The sequence below is a fragment of the Talpa occidentalis genome, unplaced genomic scaffold (assembly GCF_014898055.3).
Source record: "Talpa occidentalis isolate TD23 unplaced genomic scaffold, MPIMG_talOcc4v2.1, whole genome shotgun sequence".
Classification (NCBI taxonomy): Eukaryota; Metazoa; Chordata; class Mammalia; order Eulipotyphla; family Talpidae; genus Talpa; species Talpa occidentalis.
The window spans coordinates 113,171,818-113,187,255 of record NW_026555331.1 but is presented as its reverse complement, the minus strand read 5'-3'; the positions used below and the strand labels follow the sequence as shown (position 1 = coordinate 113,187,255).

Sequence of the window (15,438 nt, the reverse complement as noted above, 5' to 3'; positions counted from 1 at the left end):
TGTCATACATGTTTTCTCTCAAAACAACCCCCAAAATTTGAATAGATTTTGGAAGCTGTTCTACATGGGACCCTAATAAAGTGATATTTATCCCTTTCATAATGGCACTGTCTTGTATTTACAAAGAATTCTCACACCTGTAGGTTCCAGCTGTCTAGCCTTTCATATTCTGATTGCCCAGCAAGAATACACGACTTTTTTTATAGGCACACCCTAAGGTAGCCTTGAGGTTCCAGTAACAAGGTGCTCAGGATGGGTACTGAAAAGTCCTGAAACTTGTATTTTCACCAGTAAAATAATGAAAATTTCACATTGGCTACATCCTTTGACTAAAGAGAATAAGTGGTAAGGGTATCTTTCTGAATTAAGTTCCCACTGTCAACCCCTCACATCTAGATATAAAACCTCTTTCTAATCAGCTAGTTCCTTGCCAATGAAATGAGAAACATAAATAGAAAATTATGCCAACAAAGAACTAGGTTAAATCTGGGAACTAAGGGAAGAGAAGCACCTCTCTATTTAAATTGAATGGTATTTTTCACAATTTAGGAATATATTTCACAATTCAGGAATGTAATTAGTTGAGGAAATATATGAAGAGCTACAGCAACAGAAGATAGTATAAATAATGGAAATATATTCTATGGACCACTCTTTTATGAGTGAGATCTATTTTTTTTTTTTAAGTTATGGTTTACACTTGTAAAGAAATGAATGGGAATCAGGTGAATCACCCAATAATTTCCAAACATCAAAATAGTGAGCCCATCTCTGCCTTTGTCACTATGATTTAAAAGTTGCAGAAATGCAAAGATGACATAATATTAAGTGATCTTTATTTGTAATAAAGTTTAAATTAATATTGTTTTTAAATGAAAGAACTAGGATAATTGTCAAAAGGTGACATGCCTCACTTCTTTACTTCATGGAAGATGATTGAAGTTTGTCTTAAAAAAACAAAAGATTCCCAGCAATAACATTTTTACAACTTCCCTGGGTAACCATTTCTTTTTCCAGTTTTATGGCAAACTTTTTTTTTTTCAAATTAAACTATTTTGTCCTTTCTGTCCATTCCTCTAATAGGTATTATTTACAAAATGGTGCATGATTTTTTTTTTTCCCCAGAGTCCTGGCTAACTCCTGCCAAAATATACCCCATTAGGCCTGGGGATGAAATTTTACAGCATGTTGTCCTGCACTCAACATCATCCCAAGATAGCATTAAAGAAAAGAAAAATAATACCTAATTTCCATTGAAAACCATGAGGACTGGATGCATTTATGCATGTCCGAATATGGTCAGAGGTCTAGGATGAGAATTGTTTGCTCCAGGGGTAACTCCCAAAAAAAGGAGTCATTGTTGCTCACAGGTGCCTCACAGGCTTTGCTATTTTAGTCTGAGTTTATAGTACAATTTCATCTCTTCTGAGATTCTTCTGTTAAATGTACTCAATTGTGCATTAGATGAATTTGTGAAAATTTTTCCCAAGAAGTAGCATAAAATGATAGAAGATTATCCACCAAGACTGAACACATAAAATGAGTACAATCATAGCAATCATGGGGACTGTCGAAACTATTAGGTCACCCCCTCCTTCCATGTCTTACATAGTTTTGGGCCCACGGCATATTGTATTTTGGAATACTTCAGTCCAGTGTGACTTTAAATGACTACTTCCAGCACATTTGAAGTAGGACTTTACAGTCAAATAGTTTTCCCTATTAAGAACTTTGCCATGATATTGTCTACCTTTCTCAGATTCTGTTTTTTCTCGTGTTATTGTCTATTACAACCTCTCTCATCCAGTCCATTCACTTGCAGGATTTAAAGTCTTTATCCAACATTTATATAGGACTTTATTAGAAGACAAACTTTACACAGCCATGAGAGAACACAAAGATAGTAGCTTAATATCTGTAAATCTTTTCTAAATGTTTAAAACAACTTCTAGATCATTTATAAATATTATATGATTATATGTTCCTCATAATTTATTTCATGAATGTAAGTGTGAGGGAAATTTCCTTTACTGACATTAATGACCTTTATGAATACTGAGATGATCCCTTCTAAGTAATGTTCTATGTGGGTGCACATTTATGAGATATTTTTAGTGCAAATTTCATATCAACAAAACCCTGTCAACGCACACACTACAAGAGAATTCTGTGACATGCTGGTTTGATGCTCCACTGAATCCCAGACGCTGTTGTCATGTAAATTCCACTATTAAAATGAAAGTGATTTCCATAATTAATAGTATGTGCCAAGAATATAATAATGTATATAATTTGGATGCATACATTAACACAATATAGCAATTCTATTAGAACACAGTAGCCCTTTATACTAAAACAAACTGAAAAGTCATTAGAATTAAGTCGGAATTTACCCTATGTTGTACACTGAAAAGTAAGTTCAAATCATGCATAGATCAATACGGAATATATTTAGCTCTATATGGAGGTAACATATGTGAAGGTTACTTTAAAAATAGAAAGACCTGAATTAACCACAAGAGAGAAACAGGTTTTCACTTTGTTCACTTTAAATCTAATTCCAAGACATCCATGTGGAGGCTTCTTTAAAATTTTTTGGCAATTTTCTTGGTAGACTCACCATCCCACTCAATTGTTTCTTCAAGTCCCAGACACTGAAATGCAAGTTATGCTAGACAGTAGAGGAGTAAATTATATAATTCTGGAAATAAGTACCTAGGAACACTTGGCAAATCCACAATATAGGACTAAGAGTAAAGTAAATTAGCAACTAAAAACAATTTTATGCTATCTTCTTTACTGCTTACTGAGTTTTAGATGGCACATTAAAACATTCATGTGGATTAAGTTAAGGAAAGTGAGAATAGATGGCATTCCAAAACTAAATATGTTTTTCAGCAAATAAAATTTGACTGCTTGGAATAAATAATTTTTTAACCAGTGTTCTCTTTCCTGAAACCCCAAAGTGTTTTTATAGTGCCATTCATCACACAGTGGTGAGCACCCTCAATGATTTTCCTTAGAAACAAAGGGGAAATCAATGTTCTTGGTATAGGAAAAGTAGGCCATTAATTTCTTTGTGACTTCTCCCTGGGACAGAAATATTCTAAGAAGTCTGTGTCTATACAGAATAGAGTATCTCCCCACCAACTGAGCAATCTTTTTATGGAACGCAAATTGTACAATCTACTTTAAGAACAAGACAGAAAAATCATTGCCTGTGCACACACTGCATATACACAGAGACACATTTGAGTAAATTCAGTTGGAGGAGAATAGGTATCCACCAAACAAAGCCATGGGGTTAGACACAAGTTTGGAAAAAACTAGAAACTCTATGTTGCATGAGAGTTATAAGAGAATAATAATTTGAGAACACTCCTCTTAAAAAGAGCTTACTATCAGAAAGGAAAGGTAGGGGATAGGAAATAATCATTCAATAGACACTATTAGGTACACCTATTATCACCAACATAAGATTCAAAATATGAAATGGAGACACAAAAAAATTTAACACACATACACAATTTGACAAACATGAGTAAGGTTAAAAACATTTCAAAAATCAAACTTGTAGAGAAGAGGGTAGCAGAATTATCAACCTAGTGATAAAATTTATTCCTCCATTTAACCGATGTATTCAGATTTAAAAATATAAATAAGCTATCCTGACACTCAATGGAGACACTGCACTGACTTCTGTGAGGTAACAAAGCTAATGACATAATAGATAAGCATTGACCAATTGTCATGTGCTAAGAGTTCTGCTAAAACATTACATGAATTACATGATTTAATACAAGAACCATAGGATGTAGGTACTATGATCCCATTTCAGAAACAAGGAAATGTAAGCCCAGAAAGAAATTTTTCCCCGTTTCAGGTAGTTAAGAATGTAAGAGCTATAATTCAAACCTTACTTTCTTATTCCTAAGTCCTATTTTGTTTACTGTTAAGCTATACTGTCTCTAGTTTATGTTTTATGCTTGACTTCATTTCATTCAACAAATATTGTCTGAGCTCCAAATCAAGCAACATGCTTTGATAAAAGAAGGAAACCAAGGACAGGGAGCCTAGAATAGGGTTGCACAGGCTCAGTCTTACTCGATCCCCAGACAGCTTCCTCCAAGGGCAGAGAAATGCCAACTGAAGAAATAAGTAAAAAAGTATTTACAATGAACTAGAACTGAGAATCAGAAAAGTCTATGAAGGTGGTAAGTTTATTAACCAGTTGAGAGATAAACACTAAGTATGAAAATGGGAGGGAAATGTATTTCCTCCCACCTGAATTCAATGATCACCACGACTTCAAAATTAAGCACAGGAATCATCTCACAAATACTCAGCATGGAGGTGAATAGCATTTCTGCTCGTCAGACCTAAAATGTTGATGTTTCTCTCCTCGAACCAACTACTTCCCACCAAGAAAACAAACTCGTAAAAAATGTTCCATAGTCTAGTCAAATTCTGAAATTACCTGGCTAAAGCTGTCAATCATTTGTATGTAAGAGACTCAGCATTTTATACACTTGGTGTTCATTCATCTTAAAGCAACAACATGAAAAATGATAGGCTCAGGGGTTCCAGTTTTAAACACACTAGGGGCAAGCAAAGCCATGTGACTTGGTGATCCTGAAGAATCAGTCAGTAGGGCTGCTCTGGAAAGACACATCTCATGATTCTTTGACTTGGGTGTTCTCCACAGATGGGAGTCTTACAGTCTTAGTGGATGTTTCACCTCACTCAATCAAATATTTGAAATGTGAGTTTTGAAAGTCTTTCTCTAATTTGTGCTAGAGTACTTTATGGAAATAAAAAAGTGAATGATTATCACAGATCTGTCCCTCCATCTGGTGGAGGCTATTTCTTTTGATTATTAATAATACATAGCAGATAAATTATTAGTAATATTTTGTATTTTGCTTAACACCATGTGTTAGTGAATGTAACATAATGGAAACTGCTTTCACAAAATATGTCAAAATGCATGCCAATTTAGAGATGGCACTATAAGGTCAGAAACAGTTGGAATTTGTATCTGCCTCAAGGAGAAAAACAGATCTGGAGAATATAATTATCTGTTTCTATTTTGAAGCATCTTATTTTTCCTAAAATAGTAAAGACCCTCTAAATGCTGATAAGATAATTCCAATGATTTCTGTCAAATCCAGATATATTAGTGACCAGGCAATACCTTACTTCAGAATTACCAAGGAGCCAAGACATGGACTTATATTCCTAACACATCACTCCATAGACTTTGCTCAAAGTCTACCTTTGGGAAAAAATGTTTTGAAGAATGGCAAAAGGCCCACTTCCTCCCTCTTCCCCAACACAAGAAAAAAAAAAAAAACTACTTAAATTATCTGAATTTTATCCTAAAGTTTTCCGTCTAAGTAGTACAAAAGACCACATATGTCTAGATTACATAGCACACTAACTTTCAACACACTGGATTTATAGGTTAATTTTTTCAGAAAAGCTGACTTCATGCAATTTGATGGGGAGTGGCAGAGTAAACAGTTATAATTTTTGCCTTTTTCACAATCTTGTCTGCTCAAAGCCTTTCCTTGGCTACAATGTCATGAACATGCAAAATGCAATAATTTGAGAGGAAATAGAACATCTTTATACTTATTGAGCAGATGAAACTCTGGTAAGAGTAAGGCTGATAGGCTAAAGTGTACTGAGCCTCTCCACTTTCTTTCCTTCTAAAATCCTAAATATGTATTCCTTACCATGGGATGTAGTTGAGAAGTCTGGCAGTCTTACCGTGTGCTACTCAGATGGAGAAGTTTGGAAATATGAAGGAGAGAGGAGAGAGACAGTTGAAGGACTAAGTGAAAGCAACTTGTCATTCCCTTTGTTTCCCATCTCTCCATCTGCTGCATAAAACATTATCTGCTCACCTCTGCTATAAATGATGTTCATCAAATAATTGCCAGGAGAAACTGTACCAGAATCACTTCAAAATTTGTTTTATTTACAACTAAGCTTTATTGTTTTCCAATTTGTGTTTTAAACTGGATTTCATTTAATTCAACAAATATTTTCTGAGTTCTAAGAATACTGGGACTAATTCTCTTTAGGTTGTAGTGCAAGAATTTACATATTAAATACAACCTTCCAATTATTCTTAAGCACTCTAAAGTTTAAGAAACATTACCTTCTTCAGCTGCTGTAATAAAATACCAAGGACATTTATTTTTTCAGATTGGAGGCTATGAAGTTCAAGGTTGAAGTGCCAGCAGACTTAGTTTCTGATAAAGCCTGAGTCTTGAGGAGGTAGAGTAGGGGTGCTCAGATCTCTCTATTCTCACAAAGATATTCATCCCATTAGGGAGGAACCACCCTCGTGACCTCAGTCTAATTACCTCCCAAAGGTCCCATCTCCAAATACTATCACATGAGTTTAAAGCTTCAATATATGAACTTGGAGAGAGGGAGTGGACATTAACTCAGCCGGCAGTTGCACACTGAATGATAGCCATACAAAGGACACTCAGGGAATCACTTGCATGAAATAATTCCTCACAGTGAATTCACTCTAATTGGATTAATCAGTTGTCTAAAATTCTGCAACCCTGAGTATAAATTAATGAATTAATTAAGCACAACCAATAAAGCACACTTTCTAAGTTGTGTGAATAGATTCATTTTCTGGATAACTCATTGTTTTCATTGCAAAGGATTTTTTTCTTCTATTGTCTTTAGTAAATTCCATTAAGATCCACAAATACATACAATATATATCTTCTGTATATTCTTAATAGAAAACATTCTTGTTTTTGATCTCTTCTGCTATTTTTTATAATTGCAATGGTACATTATTACAAAGGAAAGTTACTAGTGACTGAATGAAAATTAACAGTGATTTTCATCAGTGAAAACATTTCTATCTCTCAGGAAAGAAATACTTCTAGATTTGGATAACTGCAGGCTTAAAATTCAAATTATCTTTATAGCTATATCCTTGTGAACAAGGGGTGTGGGAAAACATTGTTTTGTCACAATTCTCCCCTCTGCCCTCCGGATCTGCAGAACAGGAGAAAAAAACCTCATTTGGCAACTTACACATTCTCCACTGGGCTTCTCCTTCGTTCAAGTGAATGGTTGCTTGGCTGAAGCTGGCAATCCTCACAAATACTGCCAAAGATAGTTTCCTAAGCAGAGTTCAGAGCCACATGGGAAAAATGCTGCAGAGAGAATGAAGGAGGCTTAGACTAGGCCACCAACTTTCCCTCCTAGGAGGTCTTGCAACTTCTTTGTGTTATTTGTGTTCCATACTTAATAATCAACTTTACAAAGAGAAATGCGCCAAAAAATAGACACTATCCCCCACTCTCCCAAAATTAAAAAAAAAAAAAAAACCTGAATTTTAAAAACTTAGGTTATTTCAGGCACATGCAGGTAAAACTGTTGAAAGTAACATTGTGTCTGGCATTTCCTGCCTTCCTTAACCTCTGTGAAGGTCACAGTGCTTATACCTGATCAAAGCCCCTCCAGCTGACCCTCCCCTTAGATTCCAGGCTCTCTCCATCAGAAGCGCTGAGCCCATCACCACCCCAAAACAGCTCTTGTCTTCTTATTTCCAGATTCTGGGAATGGAACCATCATTTCTCCAGAAAATAAGTCAAAATCTTGGAATTGCCTACACATTTCCCTTCTGTTTGGTCCTCTTTTGATTCCTCCCTCATAACTCATGTCATGCCATATCTTCTTGCCCCTCCCACTATTCTTAAGCCCTTAGCCTAGGATATCATCATTGTCTTTAATTTTCAACAATTTCCCTCCTCCAGTCTCACCCTCTTCATTTATTATTGACTTATCAGATAAATAATGAGGGCTTACTATGTCTTCAATTACTGTTCCAGAGTTTAATAGTAGTCAGCAACAATTTAGAAGGGTATTTGTTCTCATTCAGTATACACTAAATAGTGAGATTCAGACAATAAAGCAAGCTACAGTGCTGTGAGGTATAATGGTATGGTGTAAAAAAAAAGATGGGGAGAGGAGAGTGGGAAAAGATAATATCCTATAAGATGAATCCTGGGAAATAACTGACTCCTTATTCCATTCCTCTGTATAAAAGGCAATAATTCATCCCTTAAAAAGGAACTTTTAACCTCTTAGCTTGCCCATGAGTATTGTTTACAAATAGGTCCTCAACATATCTTTGCAGACTCTTTCTTAATCCATGCCTCTCCTCTAGCCAGATTTTGTTTGTACATAAAATAGGCATTTGAGCATCTTTCTAGTCACACTTCATTTAGAATGCACTTTCTTCTTCATTCTGCAAACCTGTATTTTGCAGCCAATTTCAAATTCCACCTCATCTAAGCCCATACTAATGATGTTTTCATCTTTCCAACCGAAGCAATTTTTATCCAAAGCATTTATGCAATCCCCATCACATGTGGGCATGAATAGTGAAATATTGTTTTGACCTGAGTCATATGTGTGCAGAACAATAATAATTCGTGGAGTCAGATCACAAATTCATTTTCATTTCTTATTACCCCTTTAAAATGCATTCAGCAAAAGCATACCACACTCTGATGTAATAAAGCAATAAATCTTAATTACAAACAGTCTTTGTTCAAAAATTAGTATGCCTAGACCAACATAGTAATTAAAAGCTTGAACTTTAAAGTTGAAGCTCTGTCCCCAGCAGGAGGCTATTTCCAGTGGAAGTTAAGAAAGAAACTCCCACCCTCCCAAGGCGCTCCCTCACCCTTCCTGTCCCTCACACCGACTCAAGTTCTGACTGACTCTTCCTTGAGGGAGAAGAGTGAATGAAAGGATGTAGGCAGAAGAGTTATAGGAAATAAGAGGCTCTTACCTGAGTGTGAAACCCTCTGAGTCTCCAGTTTTTTTTAAGGCTGACTCTCAATGCAGTTTTTGTGAGCACGCCTATGCATGTGCACGGGTGTATGTGCACATGTGTGTTTGTGCACACATTCTGAGACTTTTTCCCCACTGCTGGGGTCCCTCACCTCAGTTTTCTGCACACATTTTTTTACTGTTTGACCACAACTTCTCAGTATGTGTCTCATAGAAATATACCCCACACAGGTGCTCACAATGGGGTTCTCATTGTCCCTCCACTCTTTTCTCTTGCCCTGGGACTCTCTCAAGGCTTTTGGGACACGAAAATATGCCCACTTTGTTGCCAGAAAAATCCTAGGCATGTGGATCAGACCTAATGCAGCAATATCTCTTAGATGCCAAAGCATCTAAGCACCTGGCCCACCTCCTCCCTCCCTCCCTCTGTAACTCCCGGTTCGGAGGCAGACCTAGCCCATTTCATGATGCTATGAGCTTAGGTGCAGACACATTTCCTGATCCTCCCTCCCTTACAAGCCTACTTTGACATAATGGAATGGAATAAATTCACTTGCTTATGTGTATGTTGTTTCCCACTTAGCTATAAATACCTGGATTCAGTAAAGTGCCCAGTTACTAATATACCAATTGATGTTTGTGGAGTTTATAAGTATAATTATATTGTCTACAATTAAAACAGATTATCACTTTTTATATAATCCAGAAAAAAATTATGGGGCTACCTTTATAAAGATTTACAAAAATCAATGTCTGTGAAGTAACTTAAGATGTGATTATAACACCCATCTGTCTTCTTGCCCAGAATTAGTTCCAAAAGGACAAAGATCTTACCTGTCTTTTTCAGTAGTCTAGAATAATGAATGGAACATATGATGTGTACAACACACATTTAATGAGTGAAGGAACACTCCTTTAAATTTTATATTTACTCACTGGTCATCTCCTTCACTGAAATATTAACAATTTATTTCTCTCCTTCATCTGTTATACTTTAAAAGAAAGAATTGTTACAATCTTAATTTTAATCCATATATAATACCATTTTATGGATATTGTGGCTCTTAAAATAACTCCATACAAAACTTTTTTTACATTGGCAAGAAAAATTACATCAATTAAATTTAATAAGTATTGATTGTCTGCTATTTCAAGATGCTAGACAAGGTACTGAAGAAGATGTAGAGAAGAAAAAGCCACTGAATCCCCCGAAGAAGTTATAATCTTATAGGAGAGATGAAATACAGACATGTGTAAGTGCAGTAGGAAGTTTCAGGAGCTCACTTGTGAGGTCCCTGTGTGGGTAATTAGTACTGATATTTGGTGTAACAGTAAAAGGTATCATGTAAAAAAGTTGCTTCTGTCCTGGACCATAAGAAATGACTAAGGTAACAAAAAGTGAAGAAAACTATTCTGGACCTACGCAAAGGTAAAGAGAGAGTATGTGGAATATATTTGGGGAGCAGTTTATCAGCTAGCTTGGTTCAAGAGTAGAGTGTATGGGAGGCAGCATAGAAAGTAAAGCTCGAAGAGTTGATACAATTGCTAATATTCCTCCTAAAGGCAGAGGGAAACCTCTGAAAGAGGTTAGAGCTAGAGCTAGGGAATCCTTAAGCACAATGTGAAGATAAATATGAGGAAGTAAAGGCTTGGGAGTCAGGGAGATGAGTTAGTACATTATGGCGATGGTTCAGGTGAGAGGTGACGATGGTCTAAACTAGAGCAGTAGCAGTGGGAATAGAGGGCACAGAATGAACCCACAGACACAAAGACAAATAGCACCTGCTAGGTAAGAATTAGCTGCTGGATGAAAAACACCAGCCAAAACAATTATGCTAATCATTTTCCTCCTCTATAGGAGAAAAGCGTATGCTATTTTCAAAGCTCTGATTTAATAAAGGGAACGGGGAAAGTAAAAAAGCCTAACTTTTAGGAATGTGGGTCAAAAGGAAATGTAATAGAGTACCCTCTGACAGGCAGAAATGAAATAAAAAGTTCTTATGTGATTATGATTTATATCAATAATCTGCAGACAGTAGGTTAAGTCACAAGGTCTCTCCACAGGCCTCTGCAAGAGCTACCCAGTAGCCTCACTGCCTCTTGTCTTACCTCTCTACAGCCATCCACCAGGCTAGCACCAGAATTAGCTTCAGAAAATACAAATCTTAACATGTTACTCTCTGCTTAAAATTCCCCAAAAGTTTCTGTTGCTCTTGGGGTAATCAAAAAATGCTTTCTGGCCCACTATGATATGCACATGTCTCCAGGTCTGTATCTCATTCCTTTCAATTCATGCTTCTGCCAGTGAAACTCGACAATTTGCAGGTCTTGTCCTCTCCCCCCAGTCCTTTCCGCGGAGTGGGCAACTTCTCACAACACTGGCTCACTCAACTAGAATTTTTTAGGACTCAATTAGAATTCCATACCACTCTGACCCCCTATAGTAGATTAGTTCTTCCTGCTATGCTGCCCCAAAGCAACCTGCACATCCCTTCATCATGTTTTATTATAACTGCACAATATTGTCTAAGTGCTAACAACAACAAAAAAAGACCATGCTACCTGCTTATCATAGTTGTATCACTATTAGCCATAGGAGGAAGTAGCACATAAAAGATCAATAAATATTTATTGAGTGAATGGAAGAGTGGTGAAGTTACCTAGAACTCATTTTCCCATCTTTCAAATTGGGACTTGAGCTTTAAGATTCCTTTTAGTCATATAGTTTAAGTAAATAAACTTTATAAGTAAAGAAGACATAATTCAGCATCCTAAATCAGAATCAGTATCCTATTATCAACAGTGGCCAGTAGCAGTGAGATATGAGCAAGGATTTAGAAGAAGATAACCTTAAAAAGTGAGAGGCGAGTAATCTTCCCAAGCAAGTCAGCTGCCTAACAGATTTCCTCCTCTTCAGAATTCCCACAAGTGGAAACACATTTCAGACATTTTCATAAAAGATTCATAAATTCCATTTGATAATACTAATTCCCACCTGTGCCAGCAATAACACCTCAAGGTGTTCCATTTCATGCAATCTCTGTCACAATACTTCTCAAAATAAAAGTGGCTCACACATTTTCTATACAGCATTTTTGGTAGAATAAGGATATATTCAATAACAGAATTTTTCATTGACTACTTACTATGTGCCAGGTATTCCTCATCTACTTTATCTATCTTAACTCATTTAATCCTCACAACAGCCCTATGAAGTAGCCCTGCTACTACTGTTATTTCCATTTCCAGGAGGAAATTGAGGCATAAAATACAAGTTTATGTAGTAGGGGTATAATTAGGATTTGGACCTGGCAGGATTTTTTTTATTATATTTGTTGTTTTTATTTTATTATTTTGTTGTCGCTGAAGCAACAGTGGTTTACAATACTGTCTAAGATTTAGGAGTGTAGGTTCATACATCTTAAAATGTATGTTACGATACCACACCCTCCACCTAAGCAACCATAAATCCTTCACCATAGTCCACTGGGCCCTCTCCGCCCCCCACTTTCATGTCAGGTCCTTTGGTTCGGTTTCTTTATATTCTACATACGAATGAAATCATCCAGTATTTGCCTTTCTCCTTCAGATTTATTTTATTTAGTATACCTCCAGCCCCATCCATGTTGTTGCAAGTGACTAGAGTTCACCGTTTTTTACAGCTGATTAGTATTCCATTGTGTGGGAGGTGGGGGTACACATATATAGTGTATGTGTGTGTACGCATATACACACACACATCACATCTTAATCCACTCTTCTGTTGTTGGGCACTTAGGTTGTTTCCACAGCTTGGATATTGTAAATTGCGCTGCAATGAACATAGCAGTGCATATACTCCTTTGAATTAGGATTTTTGATTTCTTCAGATAGATGCCTGGAAGCAGGAATGCTGCATTATATGATAGATCTATTTTTAACATCTTGGGAAACCTCCACACTATTTTCCACAGGGCCTGGACCAGTCTACATTCCCACCAACAGTGTAGGAGAGTTCCTTTTTCTCCACATTCTCACTAACAGTTTCTGATCTTTTTGATGTGGGCCATTCTCAAGCATATGAGGGGGTGTCTCACTGTGATTTTGATTTGCATGTCCCTAATACATGATAATGAGCACTTTTCCTGTGCTTGTTAGGCAACTATGTGTCATCTTTGTAGAAGTGTCTACTTAGCTCTTCTGCACATATTTAATAGGGTTATTTGTTTTACTTTTACAGTTATAGCTCATGAAATTGACCAGTTGGTAACTCTGGCTCTCTTGTGAAATCATCCCAAAACTAAAGTGCAAAATATATAAAAATACGTTTAAAAAAACTGGAATAACTATGTTGTACTCCTTTATTTGCAAATGAAAAACTCAACTAGTGACATTTTGTTCTTTGTTGAAAATAAAAATTGGTGGCATAGTCAAATATTGGTTCAATTTGCTGGCATTATTGAACAGAATGTTTAACAGTTTGTTTTATTCCCACTAAAAGCCTTTTAATTTCAGTAGCTTGAGAGTCAGTTGCAATGAAAAGAACTATATTCAGAAACTTAATTCTTTACAATTTTTCTTTTGATCTTCTGAATTCGTTCACTGGTTGACAGGGCAGAATGACAATCATTTTTCATTTTTAAATTTAAAGAGTATTTAAAGCAAAAAATCATTTCCTTATTTTTTGAGAAAAAAGTCTTAAATTCCTTTATAACAATATAGCAATGATTGTTACATCAGTCAGGAAGGGAACTTGTCTTAGCTTATTCCTCCTCCTGCCCATCAGCTCTCAGAGCAGGTATATTTACATGTATCTAATCCTTGAATTGATTTATTAAGCTGAGTTTACAAGTTTAAAAAAGGAGAGGTCCGGAGGAGTTAATTTCAGGAATACAAATCAAGAAAGACAACTATGAAAGAATAGTAATTTTGCTTCTTGAAACTGACCTTAAATCCCTAGTTGGAGAACAGAACAGCTTAAAGCAACCTTTTCTCTCTATTCAGAAGTGATTGTGAATTAATTGTGCAGTTTAGCTGAACTTTGCTTTTCCTTGTATCCTAGGAGAAGATCTCTGACAGACTGGGAATTTTTACTTGTTTGTAATGTAAACTCAATATCTAGAGATAGTTCTTAACACCACATGGGCTCATTGGAAAGCCCTAATTCCCAAAACAAACAAAGAGGAAAGGTGAACAAAATATCCACAAGCTAAAGAAAATAGAATGCTTGAAAATCTTTATCTTGATAACTTGCTTTTGAATCCCAAAGAAAACCCTTTGGCAACATCAGAAGTCTGACTACAAAATCCAATCTTGTTCATCAGTAAAGATGTATGAGACTAGTGGTTTACCTGAAGTTTTACTTCATTAGTTGTCTTGGTTATAAAATCATTTAGTGAGAATACAAACATTTAACTATGGTAAGCATTAAAGACCACTAATTGACATATTTTTAAGGTATAATAAATATTAAAAAGTACTGGAAACTGTCAATTTTGCATATCAACAAGTCTGAGCAGCTTTAGCAAAGAGATTTTAACTTTTACCAGTAAATAGCAACACTGCCAAATATTTATTTTGATAATACAAATTAAAGCACTGGAATTCTTACTTATTCAAATTGGATATTTCCATGTAGATACATACCATTTCAGTTAACTGATTAATACTGGCCTTATGTTATATTGTTGGCCACTTTATTTTTTTTTAAGATTTATTTTTATTTATGTATGCCTACAAGAATTGGAGTGTAGGCCAGGAGCAGAACAGATGGATCTACTGAAATACACTGCTGAGGGGAGCACCAGGTGAGACAGGAGAGTTCTGCTGTGCCATGTGGGTTAGCTCCCTGGCTGCTGATCAAACTCATGCTGCAGTGTTTTGAAAGCGACAAGGTGATAGCACTGAGACTTTAACCCCTGTGCCACAGGGGCAGCCCCATTGGCCACTCCTTTAATTTAATCATGACATTTCTTTATTCACCACTCAGCAGCTGTTAATCACATATATCAAATCTGCTACAATATTAGGTGCTGGCGGGCAAAAAATAAAACAAAACAAAAAGATCCCTGACCTCAAAGATCTTTATTTGTATTTTAAAACTCTAGATTTTAAAAAAGTGGAAGTGGCAACATGGTCCTTTACCTAATTTTCAGGAATAAATGAGTCAGCCAAGTTCACTGGGGAATGGATCAGCTTCCTTGGACATCCTTGAAACAATGCTCTGAGGCTTAAGAGTCACCCCCAAAGCATCTTTCATTTTTTCCTTAGTAACATGATTTACCTAATACCTAATTCTTTTAAAAGAAAAAAATGATGTGATGTAAAATACAAAGCTACCAGGGGTTGATGATAGGAGGATTCCTCTGTATAGATTCTTAACATCTTAGCACATATAAAAATGTCTCCAGTTATTTTCAGCTAGTATATTCATTTATTCTTCCCATAAACTTTGAGCATCTTCTGTGTATTTTGAACACTGTGGTAGATTCTTAGGATCTGTAGATTTGATTTCAAGTATCTCATGGTCCATGGAAAATGCATCACATATGCAGGCTTTAACTTATTAAGACCATGTGCTCAGGATTTTTAAAAATTCAAGAAGTACTCAGAAGT

General features: G+C 36.0%; 1 protein-coding gene and 1 long non-coding RNA gene across 2 annotated transcripts in view; one reads left to right on the top strand and one right to left on the bottom strand.

Annotated features, from left to right (window-relative positions):
- The window catches only part of GRM3 (glutamate metabotropic receptor 3), a 204,769-nt gene that overhangs the window by 1,667 nt on the left and 187,664 nt on the right, over positions 1–15,438 (top strand). The gene's annotated exons all lie outside the window — the stretch shown is intronic.
- Positions 1–15,438, bottom strand: part of LOC129145334 (uncharacterized) — a 443,968-nt gene that overhangs the window by 242,169 nt on the left and 186,361 nt on the right. Inside the window, exon 2 of the long non-coding RNA XR_008550799.1 lies at positions 7,075–7,196. This is a non-coding gene — a long non-coding RNA (uncharacterized LOC129145334). The remainder of the gene's footprint in view (positions 1–7,074; positions 7,197–15,438) is intronic.